Source organism: Myotis brandtii, unplaced genomic scaffold (genome assembly GCF_000412655.1).
Source record: "Myotis brandtii unplaced genomic scaffold, ASM41265v1 scaffold123, whole genome shotgun sequence".
Classification (NCBI taxonomy): Eukaryota; Metazoa; Chordata; class Mammalia; order Chiroptera; family Vespertilionidae; genus Myotis; species Myotis brandtii.
The window spans coordinates 3524713-3544510 of NW_005354291.1; the positions used below are offsets into that span (position 1 = coordinate 3524713).

The 19798-nt window shown below is 39.1% G+C and overlaps 1 protein-coding gene across 3 annotated transcripts in view; it reads left to right on the plus strand.

Annotated features, from left to right (window-relative positions):
• PKIB (protein kinase (cAMP-dependent, catalytic) inhibitor beta) overlaps window positions 1-19798 on the plus strand; it is a 65989-nt gene that overhangs the window by 34274 nt on the left and 11917 nt on the right. Inside the window, exon 1 of one of the 3 annotated variants that reach the window (XM_005858943.2) lies at window positions 11667-11728. The exons of 1 other annotated variant lie outside the window; for it this stretch is intronic. The gene's annotated coding sequence lies outside the window, so the exon portion shown is untranslated. Of the gene's footprint in view, window positions 1-11666; window positions 11764-19798 lie in introns of those variants that run through there. One more of the 3 variants, XM_014533760.1, reaches the window with a different exon arrangement.

Genomic DNA, 19798 nt, shown 5'->3' on the forward strand with positions numbered 1-19798 from the left:
TCTGGAGCTCAGAGTCTGAGACTCCCTCCTGATTGAAAACGACAACCGCGCCCTCAGCCACCAGCCCGCTTTGCGCGTGCACCTCCGCACCTTTATATTTTCCACACTGCGCCTCCTCTGAGCCTCAGTATGCTGTTGTCTTTCCTTCTAGTTGAAGAGTCTCTCCTCAGCCAGCCTTCCTGTGGTTCTGGGTGATGTCCGCGTTCCGTCTTAGTTGTGTTTTTGAAGTGGTTGTTTGTGGCAGCAGTCTCCGGTGTTTACCTATGCCGCCATCTTGGTCGACCCCAAAGTGATCTTTTTAAAATTCAATTTTGATTGTCACGCCATAGCTTGAAAACCTTCCATGTCTTCCCAGCTACTATTAGGACAGACCAACTCCTTTGCACACCTCAGTGATGTGGCCCCTGCTGACTGATCTGCCCCATCTTGTGCCATGTTCTACCTTCTCTGTGCTCACGACACATAGGTCTTTCTTCAGTTTCTGGCGTATCCTGTGCTCTGTTTCTGTCTCTATACTCGCTAATGTCTTTTCTTGCTTTCTATCTCAGTTCCTATTGTCAATGAGTCGGGTTCTGATATACTCACACAACACTTTGTAATTTCTCATCTAAGACTTACCACATTTTGTATTTATATGTGCATTTGTGCCAGGCACATAATTGGTACTCAGTAGATATATCCCAAGTCAATTAATACATTTATAAATGAATGAAGGTGATTTCGGATTAACTAATTTATAACTGACTGCTTACTTGGTAAATTCCTGTTTAGAATTGAAAACAGAATATTTTCTTTTATTCCTGTAAAATAAACTGACTTTCAGTAGTACACAATATTATTTTTTAATACCTCAATGATATAGTATTTCCCCTGGTATTATGTTGTAATTGTTTTCCCTTTCTGAAGTCAATTTTGTTTTGCTCGATAAATGAAACTAATTCCAACACCATAAGGGTAATTACCGAATTGACATTTTTTGAATTAAACCAAAGCAATTAAAACTTGGAAATGGCAACTATAAAAGAACAATATGTCATCATTTAGTGTACCAATGAAGGATAGAAATGTGTTCTAATTTGTTTTTAAATGTCACATCTTTATTGCACTTGCTAATTAAATGACACTTTCCTAGCCTTACTGAAAATAATTTATAATTAAATCAGGAGTGATATTTTGTGTTTTCTTTTTCAAGAATTATTCTCTGTCATGTGATTATCAGAGTCTAACAAATGAGGCTTGGATAAGGCCTAGGGAAGGATGCTACTAATGTGTCAGCCCAACCCCTAAAGCGAAGGTGGGCTGTCAGTGCGTAAAATTGGCTCCTAGGACTGTGGACTGAATAAATCATTGGACTGTGGGATGGAATTCAGTGTGACAGATTTTTGTATTCTATTCTTCAAGTAATATTGCGAACACCCCCTTGGAACTGTCTATGAACATTGACCATCATAATTATCTAGTCTTCCAATCTCTAAGAGCCAACAGAGGGAATTAAGCAATTTTTTTTAGCTTGAATAATTCTAACTCTAAATGGATAAAGGGGTGAATTAAAAGTAGGTGGAAGAAGGCTTACATATTAGAGGTTAAAGTGATGGTTGTTACAGGGGACAGAATGCTGGCCACTAGGACCATGGTTTATGATATAGTCCAGTGTTTGCCAACATGGGCATCCTGGTCTCCTAGGATTTTGTACAATTATTAGAGGGGTCCACAAAGCCATGTATCTGTCTAAATAAATATGGTCACATACCATATATTCTAGCATTTTAAGAATACAGATTATTACTATAAAATAATAACTAATTTTTTAAAAATATTTACTTCATAGTAACTTTTCACTTGTTATATATATTCTCAATCAACAGATATATAAAAAAAAATAGGTTCTTCAAACTTGGGGGTCATCTTGCAATTAAATCTTAATAAACATAGTTATGGCTCCCCTATCAGAATGTACATATTTTTTTATCTTCTCCACACCTAGCATATCTGAGAATCCCCAGATTATAATGCAGAAATGAGAAACCTGGAATTGGATATTCAGCATCATTACTACTAGTGTCTGTTAATTGTGCCTGTGCACAGGGACCCCCTACTGGTTGGATCTCTCTTTAGCATCCAGCCTATCACCTTGTTTCATGTATCTTCCCACCTGCCACAAGCAGGGTGGTTTCAATCTGGTCATGTCTCCCTGGAATCTAGGCTAAAATTCCTCTCCTTACACATAAATAAATCAGTATCTGTTACTAGCTATTATATTCTGACAGTTATGCAATTCAGATTCCAATGAGCACAACTTTTAAATCACAACAGTAAGTAACTCTTTTTGTCTGAATTGCATCATTACAAAGTGGGATTCTCATTTCACTAAGACTCCTACACCTCAACAATCTACTCCTAAATAAAAGAGCTTTGCCATTCAAAGGGGTGAGTGATTTTTTTTTCATAAAACTTTAGAACACTGGTTGACTTCTCAGCAAGGCTCAAGGTCAAGATATGGACATGTCTTTCCCTAGTAGACCTCACAATCAGAAAACTTCCCCTAAGCACATGAATGCCTGGCAGAAGGATTACCCTTCCCCCTCCACCATCGTTGACTGGGCCTTTTCCCTTTACAAATTATATCCACCATATCCATACAAGGGATCTGCTATTAAAAAGTGATTTTTAGCCTTAAAAAAATTACAACCATTATTGTGGGGGAAGTCCTGACCCAAATATCCAGTGACATGATATTTAAACTTGATTCAGAAGTTAAGCAGATCTCTATTGAAGCAGCAGTCTGGTCTCCTTTTCCTTATCTTTAAAATCAGTGTTGCTTTGTTTGTTTATTTATTAATATATTGACGAGTAAAGTTTTTTCTAGCTCCAAAATTCTCAGATATCTCCAAGTTACTTATGGATTGTCAATTGTTTTGTTTTTCTCTTGACTGTTTTTAATGGCATTGATTATTTTGACTTTACATTAATTCCATTAAGTTGTAAAATAGGAAAAAGAAACTGGATTAGGCATGCCTTGGTCAAGGTCAAATAGACATTTGAGTTGTGCAAAACACTTCTCAATCTTAAAAATTAGTCTATTTCTATGCATTTTTTCTTAATCCATTCACCTTTTCTACCCAGCCCCCCAACCTCCTCCCTCTGACAGCTATCAGTCTGTTCTCTGTATCTATGAGCCTGTTTCTATTTTGTTCGTTAGTTTATTTTGTTCATTTAATTCCACATATAAGTAAAATCATATGGTACTTGTCTTTCTCTGACTGGCTTATTTCACTTAGCACAATACTCTCCAGGTCCATCCATGCTGTCCAAAGGGTAGTACGGGGGGGATAAATGGTGATGGAAGAAGACTTGTCTTGGGGTGATGAACACACAATACAATATACAGATTGTGTATTATAGAACTGTACACCTGAAACCTATATAATTTTATAACCAGTGTCACCCCAATAAATTCAATTTTAAAAATAAAATAAAAAATAAATACAAATATTTCTATATATTTTTAAATTCAGAAAACACATTTGTTAATCTTCACCCAGCTACTGAACTTCACAGGTCATTAAAAATGTGTTATGAACAGCTAATGAGTTGCCCCCAGTTATAGATGGTGTTAGGAGCTGAATCATATGTTTCTGTCACTATCCTTAATTTAAAAAATGGAAGTCACCACTAAAATAAATTAGAGGGAGAGACTGTGCCAGAGTGCAGATAATAATTTAAAATTGCAGTTTTAAAAAGACTAAAAAATTCTATTTGTAGTAATAGTTACTACTATGTAATGAGAAATAGAGATGAGAATGATTCAACATATGTTTCCCAGACATATGTTTCCCAGATAAATCTGGAGGCAAGGTATAGATAGGACTAAAAGAAAGAGAAGATTCTCAGGTTCAAAAAGTTTACCTCGTGTATAAACACCGCAACGAAATGGCCAATCTTTATGGCCTCAGTAGAACAAATGTTTACCAAAAAAATACTCAGTGAAAACATTCTGCTAAGCTCATATTAAATTAAGAGTGCATCAAGGGAACATGGTGTTTTAGACTACAGAAAGCCTTCTGATTTACAATTTACTGGAAAACTGGGTTTGAATTTTAATCTTGGCAATTAATAATACTTTAAAATATAGAGGCTATTCAGGTTAACAGAAGATAGGCATCTTTGCTCTCTCTCCATGCTCCACTGAGATTTCCTGAGTAAGTCAACATAAATAGGTAAAAACAAAACCTATGAACATCATTTTCAAATTATTTCCACACCCATAATAGAGGTTTCTGAAAGTGCCAAAATGCTCCCCTCTCTGGGTCCTGTGATGTATGATGATTGTCAACTACCCTGCCGATCCCAAATGCTAGTACTCTGAAGTGGAGTGTGTAGAGTGGAATTTGAAAGCCAACTCCCTTGAGGCTGAAGGACCCAAGGACAATTGCCTGGTGACACAAGAGTAACTTGAACCCGAGCACTCTTCATTCTAGTGCAACAAGAGCTAGCATATACATACTGATCAATTTTTCTTTAAGCTCACAGTTTTTAATGCAAGTAAAACATTTTTTTTAGTAATTTTCACTCATCTAGCTAAGGAAATGCAAAGTTTGAGGTGATTGTAATGAATACACACAGTCCATAAGTCTTAAAATTGTGAATCCAGTAGGCTTTTCAATACTTACAGATGAATTGGAATATGCTTGGATTTACTACTTTCCTCCTTGGTTTCTGGCTATTTTTGAGGAATGATGGGGAAATTTAGATGGGGTTGATTTAAGCAGATTTGTGTGTACGGTAAGAGGAGTGAAAGAGGTGCAAAGCTGTTAGTCTGGGAACCTGCAGTTGACCAGAGGCTGAGCCTATTGCAGTAAGGAAATTGTGCTCTGAAATGTGTTCTCAAGTGATCATGCAGTGTTGCCTCCCTTATTTCAATGCCTTTGTTATACTCACTCTCAGTATTTGTCCTATTACCAATAGCTGTTGTACTTTGATCGCATTTCAAAAAACTGCTTCTGATTTTTTATTCAGAAAATGAATGTCTATCAATGATGCCCCCAAATATTAGTTGAATTAAATGAGATTTTCAATCCTGCCTTTTTCTTAGTTCATTTTTTTACAATCTCTGAGATACCCAGAGAGGTCTTAGTTAATATCACCCAGGCTATTCTGGCCTCTCAGGCCCACTCTCTTGGGAAAAAAAAAAAAAAGCCTTGGTGAGCAATCCTTTCTGCTTTTTTCAATGTGTCCATGTTTACTTTTCTCCTCACCTACCCTGCTAGTGAGGATCTCTGAGAATGTCTGCAATTATACTATTTTTTATTATTACAAACTGAATCAGTGTTTTAGTATTTCCTTCAGTTATTTTAATTATGATGGATTTGGGAGAGTTTTTCCAACTAACGTTCTTCAGCATCCTTAATCAAATGTCAAAGAATAACAATGAGAAATTTGATGTGACATGAGTAAGAGTGGCAGGATGACTTGTAAGGTCTCTCCTCATTCAGGCATACTGCCAACTTAGGGTATTTGCTTAAAACAGCAGAGCTCTTTTATCCAGTTTGATAACATAAGCTTCCTATCCACACAGGCAGGATCTGCAAATGATGTGGACTGCACGCTCAGTTCCATATGAAGTCTATTCAGAAAGCACTCACTGAACACCTACTGCCCACTGTCCACACCTAGAACCTATTAGCTCTTGCCTCCCAGGAGATATGGCCTTCGGGGAGGGGGGTGTTTAAAACAAGTCACCTACGTAGAATGTTTAGTGAACAACATTAAACTCTGTTAGTGGTGAACTTCAGGGATGGTTATTAGAATGAGAGGAGCAAGAACCCAGGATGACTGATGTAGCCAAGGCCATCAGTATATGTCCTGCTAGAGCAGGTCTGGACAGAATTAGTTTGTAATTCATTTAATTTTTAATCTGCTACAAGGAATTTTTTAATAAGGTCTGAAATTGGATGAGTAGATCTCCAGGGCTGTGGGTATGCATTGATATGCTTTGCTAAAACGACCAGTTTATAGTTTATTCTAACAGTAGGTGATACGTACTGTTAGACCATGAAGCAACATAATTTATGGTTTTATGTTTTTTTTTAAGTATATTAGAGAAAGATGGATGGAGGAGAACCTGACCTAATTTTACTCTAATTCAGTTATTGTCAAACTTGTGTAGCTTCCTAGGGTACTTGCAATACATATGGTGCAAACACACTGAATGGAAGGCTCTAGGAGTCTGTATTGTCAACTGATGTCCTAGGTGAGCCTTTGAGCAGGCAAGTTTGGGAAACTATGCTCTAGTTCACCTGGAATAAGATTCTAGGCTTTTTATCCACCCTGTTCACTTTTTCTATTTCTCTCCTCCTCCACTAAGATTTTTTAAAAATCTTTGGAAGAGCTAATTTTCTTTAAATTCACTCTGTTAGTCTGCAGGTGGACAAAGGTGAGAACTTTTTCCAGAGACCTCACTTTTTTTGTCTTGTGCTTTCCACATTTTAATCAAGTGTTAAGGTGAAAAATCTAGTTTTTCTCGGTAGCATGGCTCATAAGACAGAAGAGGGATTAATTTACACTGCCTGGTGTCAGGATGTAATATGATTATGTTGGCAAAGCTATAAAAAGAAAATATCCAAAGCTTATAAAAAATTCGAAGGAGGTCACCGTTAGAGCAGATGGAGGAAGCTGAGTGCCTGATCAGGTAGCAGCTACTGAGCTAAAAGGATATTCGGGCCGAGGTGTACATAGCTAGGGCAGCTGGAGAAGGTCACCACGTTGTAATAGCTTTCAAAGGGAAGGTTCAAAATTTTATAGTAAAATGCGAATTTATTTGTCTTACTCTATAAAAATAACTAAATGGTATGGCAAATACAGTGCAACTGTCAATTACCTCTAGGGAGTCTAATAGTGGGTTTCCTTTGCTGCATTCTTTGGGGTCTTTTCTCCTTGGTTATTAGAATATGTCTTTCCATCAAATGCAAACTTCTAATCTATATAAAAGCTTAATATGCAAAGTGTCCCCTTGGGAGTTCGACCAACTGGGAGTTCTATCACTCGCTATGACGTGTGCTGACCACCAGGGGGCTGTGCAGAATGAAGGAAGGCCCCAGCCCGCAGCTGGCAGCCGGGGAAGAGAGGTCCCGGCCAGCAGCCGGCAGCCACTAGGGACGCTACCTGTGCACAAATTTCATGCACTGGGCTTCTAGTATTTTCATATTTAACAAAAAACTCCAAAGATAAAATTTAGCAATAAATAAAGTCTAAAATTAAACCAAAAAATCTTAAAATCTTTATTTAAACAATAGTTCATATTGACACCTTAAATGTTTTCAATGCTAACTTCTGTGTCATTGCAGATAAGTTAGAAGTTAAAACTATCATACCTGAAAATCTTCATAATTAAATTATACATCAAATTATATACCACCAGCAATAGGACTTTGCTTCCATGTTATTCTGTGAAAGAATTTTAAGGCATGTTAATGTATGTTTTCACAGATTTTATAGTTATACTATCTATGTATATTATATATAATAGTTAATGAGAATTGTAAAGAAAACAAAAAATAATTTATATTCAAAATTATGCTTATTATTTTATTCAGATGCTCTTCATTTTTAAGATTCAAAATTGAATGTTTTGAGTTGGTTCAACACTATGGTGACTATGTGGTTCAATGAAAGAAAATATTCTTGCTGAAGTGATTTGTGCGTATGGTAGATAGCATAGTAAGTAAGTTTTAGGTGGCTTCTGGTCCCTAAGTTTACACATAGGTATTTTTATGCTATTGTAATCTCTTCTAAATTTATAAGTGTCTGTGACTCTAAAAGAGAGGTGATGTAATGAAATGATTAAAATCCCATGTCTTGGAATCACACGTAGCAGATCTTAAATCCTAATTAAGAGCATGTTCCTAATACCTGGAAGACTTAATTTCTCATCTCACTTGAATTTTGGAGAAAATCCCCCCTACCTTGTGTCTCTGACATTTGTGGTAAGGATTAAATTTAAAAAAATAATGTATCAAAAACAAGTGTACTACTTAGCTAAATAAGGGCTCAATTAAAAGTAGCTTTTAAAATGCGTATAGATGATGAATATTTTCATCATCAACTAAGAGTTTTATGTTTCTGGGAAGCAACTGAGTCATTGACTAGCTGGTGGGAGTAGAATTCAACCTGTGATGAGGCCCAAGCTTTGTTTGAGTCTCTGGGAAGGTACCCAGGACCCAGGTTCATTGGATTGAGCCAGAGGGAGATTAAATAATAGAAATTTGAATGGGATTAGGAAATTCAAGTGTAGAGAGGACTATGCCTTAATTCCCAGGAAAATGAGCATCTTAAAGAAGCTCCACGTCTGATACAACCCTAGGAAGACAGAGAAGCAATGGTGAGGGGAAGTCCTTGGCAGACGGGCCTGAGTGATGGATGCCTCAGGGGCTCCCAGGCCCTCAAAGGAGTGCAGGCAGGTGACTGAAATGACCCCAAGAAGGGCAAAGAGTGGTTTAAATAGACCATGGACCCTAAATATTCTAGGGTCGTAACAAATAAGATGCAGATGCACATACCTGAGGTTATGCCTGAAACAATAGCAGTGAATCCCAGTGCACGAAGGTGAAACAGAACAACCCTCACTGCATCTCACTGGACACAGGACATATGTAAACCGAATGCTTGTCCTCTCTGTACTTACGCTCCCTTTCAGGAGAGAAAGGTAAGGAGTATTGGTAGTAGGATGTTTTAATTGCCTCCTATTTGCCTCATTGATGAAGGAGGGATTTGCAGCCTAGGGTTATGAGGAGGCACGACACCTGACACTGGATAGGTGAGATCAGATGAGATTGACAGCAATTTATTAGTCATGTATACTCACAGCCTTGGGGAGGAGGACCCCATGCAGGGCCAAGCAGGGGCTTCAGTTGGGAACAACCAGGGCTGTGGGAAACAGACTTTAGTATTAAGAGGATGGGGCATGTCTTGGTTCCTGTGGGAGAATATGATTGGCTTGTTTAAATAACTCTGCATGCAGGCAGGGAACTGAACCCTGCTACTCAGGGATGAGCAGGAACTCGGCCTGGTGACTTGGGTGAGGAGGGTTGTTTGCTAAGGGACCTTATCCAAGAGGGGAAAAGTTGGGGTATGCCATTCAAGGCTTATTTTATCAAATGTCAAGGTACCACATAATTCTTAATTTGTGGCCTTCTGCCATAGTTGACCCCTTGAAACATCAGTTTAAACTGAGATGACTGAGACTTTTAGGGAGAAAAGTAGGCACTTGACCAGGAGGGAGAGGGCTACAGGGAGAGGTGGTTGTCAAAAATACGAACTTTAGCCCTAGCTGGTTTGGCTCAGTGGATAAAGCGTCAGCCTGCGGACTGAAGGGTCCTGGGTTCAAGTCCAGTCAAGACCACATGCCTGGGTTGCGGGCTTGATCCCCAGTAGGGGGGCGTGCAGGAGGCAGCTGATTAATGATTTTTTTCTCATCATTGATGTTTCTACCTCTCAATCAATAAAAATCTATTAAATATATATATATATATACACTTTAGAAGTGTCCCAATTTACAACCAAGAAAGGCAATTGAGAGAACTGTGTGACGTTGGTTTAGGAAGTGGGTATCCGCAGGAGGTGGGCACTTCTTGGTACTGGCTGCCTGGGGCCTCCAGGGGAGATGGAAGTTTGATTGAATGCCTTCTTCAAGAGCCCAGCACCACAGATTCTGAGAAGTAAATGAGCACATTGGTCACTATTAGTAGCGTCTAGAACTCCAAAAGGGATACAGGATATCCTAGAGAGACCAAGTATTGTGGCCTTACCTTAATATAGAAATCCGTTCCCTTGATTTATATTTTGGGTATCTGTAAAGCAAGAGATTCCCAGAGTTCTTTACCCTAAAGGGGGCAGCTCTTAGGTAATGGCCTAAGAATTTGTAATAATATACAGATGAGGCCAGTTGTTGATTGAAGTGCGCCCATTGTGCTGACCCTCGGATTCCAGGGACAGCCTTGTGTGTGCACCTTGAGTAATAAAGGCAAACTGTGCTTGAGAGGCGATTGAAAATAGGCATTGAACAGAACATATTAGCCAAATTTGTAGTAGCAAAATATTTACCTGTTGTTCATTGGATGGAATCAGCAATTTCAGTAATTAAGTTGTTGGGTGTAAAGCCCTTAATGGGATAGGACCATGGTGTTAGGTTGCAGCAGTCCACTATGGGGCACCACTGATTTAAGAACAGGCCCAGTTGGGCTGTAAAATGAAGAAACAGTAGGGTTAATCACCCTTCACACATGGCGTGTTATATAACACTTTTTAATCTTTGAAGAACCTGTTTTAAATTACACTGAGTCATGTTACTAGTTTAACCTATTTTAATGAGAGAAGGGGGAGTGTCATATCATTTTGTCAAGCCAAAAATGTGTCAAAGACTTAATTTAATTTTTATTTATTATTTATTGGGTCAGAGCGTTCATGCCCACTATAGGCTATTTTAGAGCAATGAGTGCTACAACCATGGATAATTTAAGCAAGAAGCGTCCTGACAGTTAAAGTAAAGCATACCTATTTGTCCTCTATTCAGTAGTTTCCTTAAGTAAATCCCCCATTGTAGAGAATGCCACATTTAAATATGGTGGGATCCCTGATATAACTGTAATTTTAGCCCTAGTATTGGTTAAGGCCATGATGGTTTGACAGTTGGTGGATTTTAGCAGATATTAAAGTTAATTCAGAGCCTATGTTGTAGATGCACAAGAGCCAATCAGTATTCTTTCTTTCTTTGCTGTATAAATTATTTTAATAAATTTTGGATTTCCAATTAGGTCAAATTATGAGCATTTGTTTAAGGTGTTATTTGTTGGTTTTCCCTCCTTATACCCAGCCTTCTTTCTTTTCTTGTTTTATCTTGCTATTGTTTTTGGTCACTAGATATACTTGGGGGGGGGGGTGTCTTTCTACTGCTATCATATTTATAAGTTTTTTCCTCAGAGAACCTCAGATCAATATTATCAGAGTTAGGGGTCTCTCCCTTACCAATGATTGATTTATAAGGTTTAAAGAACCTAAGCCTAAGTCATGTTTTAATTAACCTCTTCCTGGTGCCACCAGGTGCCATGGGCATTCCCCCGTAATCCTGAAGATCAGGATCTTTGTTGCAACAGAGGCGCAGATAGCAGTGGTGCAAGGGAAGAGCATGGGGCCCACCACCAGCCTTGACGGATCAAAACCATCCTCCGCTACGGACCCACCTTTTCTGTCATGCAGTCTTCCTTTCATTCCCCCTCTCTGTACAAATCCCTGTGAGTGTGTAGGGCTTCTAGCCAGAGTGGCAGCTTTCAGTCTTGTCTGCACAGTCACCTGTGATTGTGTTTATGGGAAAGGTTCGGGAGCTTGGTAGCCCCTCTTGTAGGTGGCAGCCTCTTCCTAGGGAACACCAGTCTTCTGGGTCAGGTCCACATCCGGTAACTCATTTTGTCTATGGCTTGGATGGAGGCCGTAGACTAACGATGGCAAGGTTAGCACGTTAGTGTGCAGGTAAGCAGCAGTACTGAGCAAAGCTTAGGTGCATTGGCTATGGACTTTGCCTTAGGAGAGCAGTTGAGTACCAAATGCTCCTTCCTTCCCCTACCCTTTTTGTTTTCATCAGCCCCTGGGCCACAGGCCACCATGGATGTGCACCTCGGGGGTCAGGAGAACGCAAGCAAGAGCAGCAAGGGAAGCAGCAGCACAGGAGATCGGCAAGGTCACTACCCTTGCGTGAAAAGCAACAACTGGGATGTATGCTTAATTCTCGATGGGGTGGCGGTCTCCTTCTCCCCCCCCCCCACCCCCCCCCCCCCCCCCCCCCCCCCCCACCGCCCCCTGCCTCACAAGGAACTGTCTCTGGGCCTGTTCCAAAAGGGCACAGTTACAAACAATGTCTGTACAGCGTCCCCAGGCAGCCAGTGATGGTCACCAGGCTAGATGCAGTGACCTAACCCAACCCTCAGTAAGCAGGACTGAAGCTCTGACTGGTTAAGTCACTGTGTTTTCACTGCCTTTACATGTGTGAGCCTCAGAGACCACCTGCCAAACACAGGCTAAACATGACAGCACCAGGTTAGGCCAGGGAATATCAAATAACAACCATTCTTGTCTTGGGGACACGAGGGTTTTAGGGTGGAAGGAGATAGCAATGGCTAACAAGGACAACAGAATACCACACAGGACATAGCTCAAGCCTGTGCAGCAATTAGTGGTTCCATCTCAGGCAGCCTTCATCATAGCACAAAACCTGTTAAGTTAGCCAAGAGCTGTTAATTAAAGCTGACCAGGTGTCCTTGTTCATGGCTGGGCGTGTCATGTGGTTTGTGACACCAGTGATTTTTATTGGCCCCTATTCACCCTGTTGGTGAGGGACGGATTCCTGCCCTGGGGATATGGAGTTGGCTAAACACACAACACTTGACACTGGACAGATGAGATCGACAGCAGTTTATTAGCCACAAATATTCACAGCCCAGGAAAGACAATGTCAATCATGCAAGGCCACATGGGGATTGTACTCAGGAACAGAGTAAATAACCAAGGGCTGTGGAAGGCAAACTTCATAGTAACAAGAGGGTGTGGTGCCTCCTGGTTTCCACAAGAGGATGTGATTGGCTCATTTGAATAATCCCACAGGCTGGCATGGAACTGAAAACCACTGCTCAGAAATAAGCAGGGACTGTGCCTGATCCCTTGGATACAAAAGGGGTTATTTGGCTAGGTTAACTTATTCCTGGGAGCAGCGTGAAAAGGGAACTTTTTTTATTATTAAGACTAGAGTCCCAGTGCACGAATTCATGCACCAGTGGGGTCCCTCGGCCTGGCCTGTGGGATTGGGCCGAAGCTGGCTCTCCAACATCCCCCGAGGGGTCCCGGATTGCAAAAGGATGCAGGCCAGGCTGATGGACCCCACAGGTGCATGATTGGTGCCGGGGAGGGAAACAGGAGGTTGGCCAGCGGGGAGGGACCGCAGGAGGGCTCCAGGGCATGTCCAGCCCATCTCGCTCAGTCCGGATCAACTGGACCCCAGCAGCAAGCTAACCTATCAGTCAGAGCATCTGCCCCTGGTGGTCAGTGCATGTCATAGCAAGCTGTTGAGCAGCCTTAGCATATTATTAGCATATTATGCTTTGATTGGTTGACCAGAAGACCAGACACTTAGCATATTAGGCTTTTATCATATAGGATATGTACTTTTTAAAATGTATTTTGATTGTTTTCAGAGAGGAAGGGAGAGGGAGAGATAGATAGAAACATCAATGATGAGAGAGAATCATTGATCGGCTGCCTCCTGCACACCTACTGGGGTTGAAGCCCACAACCGTGGCATGTGTCCTAACCGGAAATTGAACCTTGACATTCTGGTTTACAGGTCGACACTCAACCTCTGAGCCACACCGGCCGGGCTGGGGAGGGAACGTTTGAAGCACTCCCAATTTTACTAGATGTCAGGACAGCATGTAATATTGCACCCTAATTGTAGGCCTTTCTCTACATGGAGGAATGACTCTTGTGGATTAAAGTGGAAGTGAATGATTTTGCTTTGAATCACAAGACTGGTTTTTTCTATGAAGGAAAAATGGAGCTCTATGAGTTGAAATAAGTTCTGTTAAAGAATAATGCAGTTTCATTATTGCACATTGTTTTCTGTGACTCAAGGAAATGGATAGCTTGAGTCTCAGATACAAAAGTATTGAACCTTAGCTAGAACTTCCTTTTCTGGCACTATGGAAAATGTATTGTCCTTTAAAAAGCTCTAGTGCATAACACACTAAAATGTAGGATAACATATTTTCAAAACTCTTTTTAAATGAATGTCTGTATTGGCAAATAACTAAGAGAATACTGCATAAGCCCAGGACAACAAGAAATCCAAAATCTAGAGGCAGGTGAGTGCTGTACTCAGAGGCTTCCCTGAGTTCCCTAATGTCTCAGAACCGCTGTCTTAAAGAGTCATATTCTTGGGACAAGGGAAGAAACTTAGGACCCACTCAAGATAGGGAATCAGCATAAGACATAGAATGCTGAAGAGTTACATATTCAGCCAAAGGATATTATGGCAAAACCCTAACCTTCAAAGAAAAACAGCAAGTTTTGGTTTTTGTTTTTGTTTGTTTTTTGCTATTTTGGCCTTGCCTTGGGTAGAAAGGGGGAAAAAAGCTCTACTCATCATTTATTACCAGAAGTAGAACCTCAAATGTTTGAAACTACAGTCTGTGTAGTCTGAATAATTTCATGTTAAGAATTTAAAGCTAATCAATTTGGTAGTGGCCCCAGACACCCAGTAGAGGCAAATTCAGAGCTCGTGTAGAGGAAAACACTTTATCTCAGATCTCAAGTAACTTCAAGGAAGTTTAAAAAAACATAAGCTCACAACTCAAAATATATTTTTTTTAAAATGCAAGGAAATAAGCTACCATGAGAGATATTTTACAGAAACAATAAACAAGAGAATCAGACTATAAAGAATTCACATGTTGGAATTATATGAAATTTAAAAACATAGGCTTAATATATTTGGAAAGAATAAGTGAGGGTATTTTAATTATGTATGACTAAAGAATTAGATATTATAATACAATGAGGTAGACTTGAAAAAGAGCCAAATTGTCTAGAAATGAAAAACATAATTAGAAATATAAACTTGATGTATACCATATGGAGCAGATTAGACACAGATGAAGAGAGAACTAGTGAATAGGGAGATAGATCTGAAGACATTATACACAATGCATTACAGAGAGACAAAGAGATGGGAAATATGAAAGAAAGGTTGAGAGACATGGTCAATAGAATGAAAGTATTTATTACATATGTCTAATTGGAATTTCCAATGAAGTAATAGCAGAAAGGATAGAAAGTAATATTCAAAGAAATAATACCTGAGAATTTTCCAGAATTGATTAAAGTCTCAAATTTAGGAATCCTAACAAATACTAAGAAGAAGAAAAATACAGGTATCCAGGTACCTTGTAATGACATTCAGAAACACCAAAGATATTAAATCCTCAAAATATACCAGAAAAAAAACCCCCTCTATAAACCACAAAAAAAATGACAATTATATCTCAGTGTATTAGGGTGCCCCAGAGAAACAGAACCAATAGGATATATATTTACCTACTATAAGGAATTAGCTCAAGCGATGATGGAGACTAAGAAGTCCCAAGATCTGCAGTCAGCAAGCTGGAGACCCAGGGGAACCAATAGTATAATTCTGTTCCAAATCTAAAGGCCTGAGAAACAGGAGATCTGGTGATATTGTTTGAGTCTAAAGGCACCAGAAGACCAATGCTCTAGTTCTAAGACAGGCAGAGAGAGCAAATTCAACCTTTTTTTCTATTCAGGCCTTTAGTGGATTGGATGATGCTCATCCACATTTGGATGTATAAATCTTGCTTACTTGTATAACTCCCTTCCAAATATTAAGGCCCAATATGTGTTCTATGGCTTCTATGAAGTCGCTCTTAATTGCTCCCAAATTCAGTAACTCCTTCTACATTTTATAGCATTTTTATTTATAATACTTATTTGAATATATCATATGTTGACTCCTATTTTTAGACTTCCTTTAATATGCATGTATTTCATTTGTACAATTAGGTCACACAATTTTGTGTTTCCCTACTATTTCCATCATATGTTTAGTCTTATTTGGCACTATTTCTCTACTATCTGGCAGAGTGAAGGATGTAATAGAGCTACTAAAAATTAGTTGAATAAAGACTGAGTCTTTTTTCAACAGATATTTGGTGAGGTATGCCAGAAAGAGCAATCAATGAGATCAGATGAAATGGGTTCTGGTCACGTCTCTGTCACTTACTAACTGGGTTGCTTTAGCCAAACCATTTCATATTTATCACCCTCAGTGTCCTCACGTTTAAAATGAAGATAGTAATGACTTACCCAAGGTGGAGAATCACATGAGCTAATTCTCATTAAAGTGCTTTAAACAGTATGTACTCAACACATGTTTATGCTGTTTTTATATGTAAAAGTCTTTATTATAGGAATTTGAAAGACACAATAAAGGTCAGAGAAGAAAATAAAAATAATCTATAATAACACTACCAAGAAATAACTACTGTTAAAATTTTGGTATATTCCCCTTACCATGTTTTTCTGTTCATATATTTTTAAAATTAATATTATATGTATACTCTTATTTTGAACTTTTTTATCTGTTATGTCTGTTGAATATATTTTATATATCATTTTTATTGTGTCTCTTTTTTCTATTCAATTTATGTAATAGATTTACTATTAATACAGTAACAGAATTTCTTATTTTTACAAAAGGAATTTGTACAAGGTAAATGCATTCATATCAATAATTTCACTTTGATTAACTTAATTATAGGTTAATAACAATATACATCATTTGCTGAACAAAAATATTTCAATGTATTTTCTCTCTGATGTTATTTTTTATTTGGTTTGGAATATTTTTACCTATATGACCCAGAAGAACCTCAAAACAACCTTAAAATATTTGCTACTGTAATTTCAAATGAATTTTGTGCTTGACAAAACACTAAGATGATTTCTTTTCTTCAAAGGAAAAGAAAGTACTGAAGAGAACTTAGAAAACAAATCAGAGCTAGAAAGGCTCAATCATTTCCCCCCTTTTCTCAGCTGAAAGAAAAAAAATGATGAAAATTAAATCCATTCAAAAGAGGGACTAAGGGATATCCCAAAGAATTTTTCTTTAAATTAATGAAATAGAAGGAAAAAAGACATTCCTGGAACCTTTTAAGGGGTACACAGTCTTTTGTGTTCCTACTGCATCTTACCTGTACATTAACTTTATCCAATTTAACTAAGGAAAGGTTTGTGAATGATTTCAGTTCTCAGCCATGTCCCTTACTTTCGTCATTGCATTTGGCCTTTGGTTGTGTATATTTTACATAGCATTTTACCCTGAAATATTAGCTTTTCAGAAAACTTTTTTTTCAAAGCTTTCATTTAAAATTTAGAATTGCCTTGGTCTGGAAAAGGTTGTATTTTGAAGATCTAATGAAATGATAGCAAATAAATGTGACTTAGCTTCGAAATATGTATGTGTAAGATAAGTATGTGATAAACTTGTATATATGAGCACTGAAAAAAATTCTGGAAGTATATGCAGCAGGATGATACCAGTGCTGTCACTAAATAATGAGATATGAGGCAATTTGATTCTTTTCTTCATTATGCCTTTCGGAATTGTCATTTTTTTTTTTCAACAATGAGCATGTATTACTTTCATATGCAAACAGAAAGGAACTCATTTTGAAAAAGAAAAGTGGAACAGTAATTGTTTCATTCAGCAAACATTTTATAGATTACCTGCTGAGGGAGTGCCATGCATGGCTTTGAGCGCAACAAATACATCAGTGAAACAGCCTACAGAAACCTCTGCTTCTGCGGAGCTTATATTCTAGTGGAGGGAGACAGATAGTAAACAAACAGCAAGTGCAGTCATAGTAAGTTATGCGTGTTGAAGCTACTAAGTCCTGGGGGCAAGTAGAGCAAGGTGAGGGGGATTAAGAGCTTCAGGGAGGAAACACTATTTTAAATGGGGTGATCAGGGTGAGCCTCATTAAGAAAGCAGAGCTCTCTAGAAAATTCTGTGATCCTTCTTTCCTCACCATAGCTTGGCATTATGTTATTACTAGAGGCCCGGTGCATGAATTCATGCACCAGTGGAATCCCTTGGCCTGGCCTGTGGGATTGGGCAGAAACCAGCTCTCCGACATCCCCTGAGGGGTCCCGGATTGTGAGAGGGTGCAGGCCAGGCCAAGGGACCCCATTGGTGCATGATTGGGGCTGGGGAGGGATGCGGGAAGTTGGCCAGCAGGGGCAGGGAGACTGCAGGAGGGCTCCAGGGCATGTCCGGCCCATCTCGCTCAGTCCCAATTAGCCAGCAGCAAGTTAACCTACCGGTCAGAGCGTCTGCCCCCTGGTCGTCAGTGCATGTCATAGTGAGCAGTTGAGCGGCCTTAGCATATGATTAGCATATTACACTTTGATTGGTTGAACGGCCAACTGGATGACTGGACACTTAGCATATTAGGCTTTTATTATATAGGATTCAAACTAAGAATTGTTATTCAGGAATCATGAAGAAATTGAGAATTTTAATCCCATTTTAACTATTCAAGGAACACTTAAATATGGTTTTTGTGCAAAAGTTCACCTTTAGGGAGAAACTATGATGAGTGTTCAGGAAGATGTGGTCTTCCATGAGTTGCAGAAAGGCAGCCAAGTTTGTGGGGTGTGTGTGTGGTGGGGGGGATTGTAAATGGTTTTTAATGCTCTTTCCCCCCCATCCTGAACACCAAGTTTCTAGCAATGTCTCTTTGTGAATCTATTTTTGTCTTTGTAACTCACAACATCACAGGCTGTCTCTTAAGCCATATCAACATCAGAATTTAACAAGATAATGGATGTTCATAATGATGATCTACTATAGTGCCTATAAATTAATATGACTGATTTCTAAACAAATTTCATTTGTGTGGTTGTTAACTAAGCACATTTATATCTGTTAGTTTGGTTCTAAGGGAGTAAAATAGGTAATATTAATGTAACATTAATCTTACTTTTGATAAATGTGGAACTTAATTAACAGAGAGATCACATTGGAAGTCACAAGTCTGTTAGAAGGCAATGCAGGGTCCAACTTCAGGAACATTCACTTTCAGTCAACCAGACTACCTGTTGCTCCATCCATGTAGACTGTTGAACACGCATGAGGACTAATTTAAAGGCTGTCATCTCAAGCTGTGTTGCTGTAGTTCAGTAATCTCACTGCTCAACTCTCTGCTTTGACCTCTTCACTTGAAAACTTTTCTTTTGAATATACACAAGTCTAAAGGCTTTGAAAAGAGCCTGAAGTTATACTTAGCTCAAAGAGATGGTGGTCAAATGAAACATACAGTTTTTTTAAATTATTATTTTTCCAGTACAATTGACAATAAAATACAGTATTTTATTACTTTCAGGTTAAAACAGTGATTAGACAGTTATATAACTCAAAGTGGTCACCCCAATAAGTCTAGTACCCACCTGACACCATGCATGACACCATCCACAGTGATAACGATGTATGGTGTGGGACATACAGTTTTTAATTAAAAACAGTTCACTGTAAAATATAATGTTATATTTTAAATATGGTGTTATTCTACCGTTATGTTATCTATGAATATAAAGTCCATGTACCAGACAGAGACATTCCTAGCGTGACCACGTTGGTCAGAGTTAACTTCCCCTTCTCTCCTTCCTACTGATGTCATTTTAAAACCACCGTCTCATGAAAAAGGAACTGACCTCTCAGGTCTTGTGTCTGAACCCCCCTGCATAGACAGGCTGTGTTCATTGTGAGACGGAAAGGGTGCAAGCAAACCACATGAGCCTCAAAATTGTAGCTTTTTCTCGCTAGTGCAAACTCAGTTCTTGGGCTTTTGTGAGCTTGGAGAATATTTGAGTTTCTTTGAACTCTAGGAACACTGTGTCCTAAACAGTTGGAAAAGGGCAGAGATGAGAGAAATGGATGGATTGGGAGCAGTTCTCCCTGGAATTTGCTTACTCCTTCTCTGGGACCCACTCTAATGCCATGTTCCCCGGGCAGCCCTGCCCCATTTCCCCGTGGACTTAACCACTCCCTCCTCTGTGCTGTGAGGAGCTGCCTGGCACACAGCCTTCCCAGTTGTGCAGTTGAGGCAGGGAAGTTCTTGCTTATTGTGGCTAATTCCATAGTAACTAGCACCGTGTTCTGCACAGAGTTGGTGTTAAGTACTTT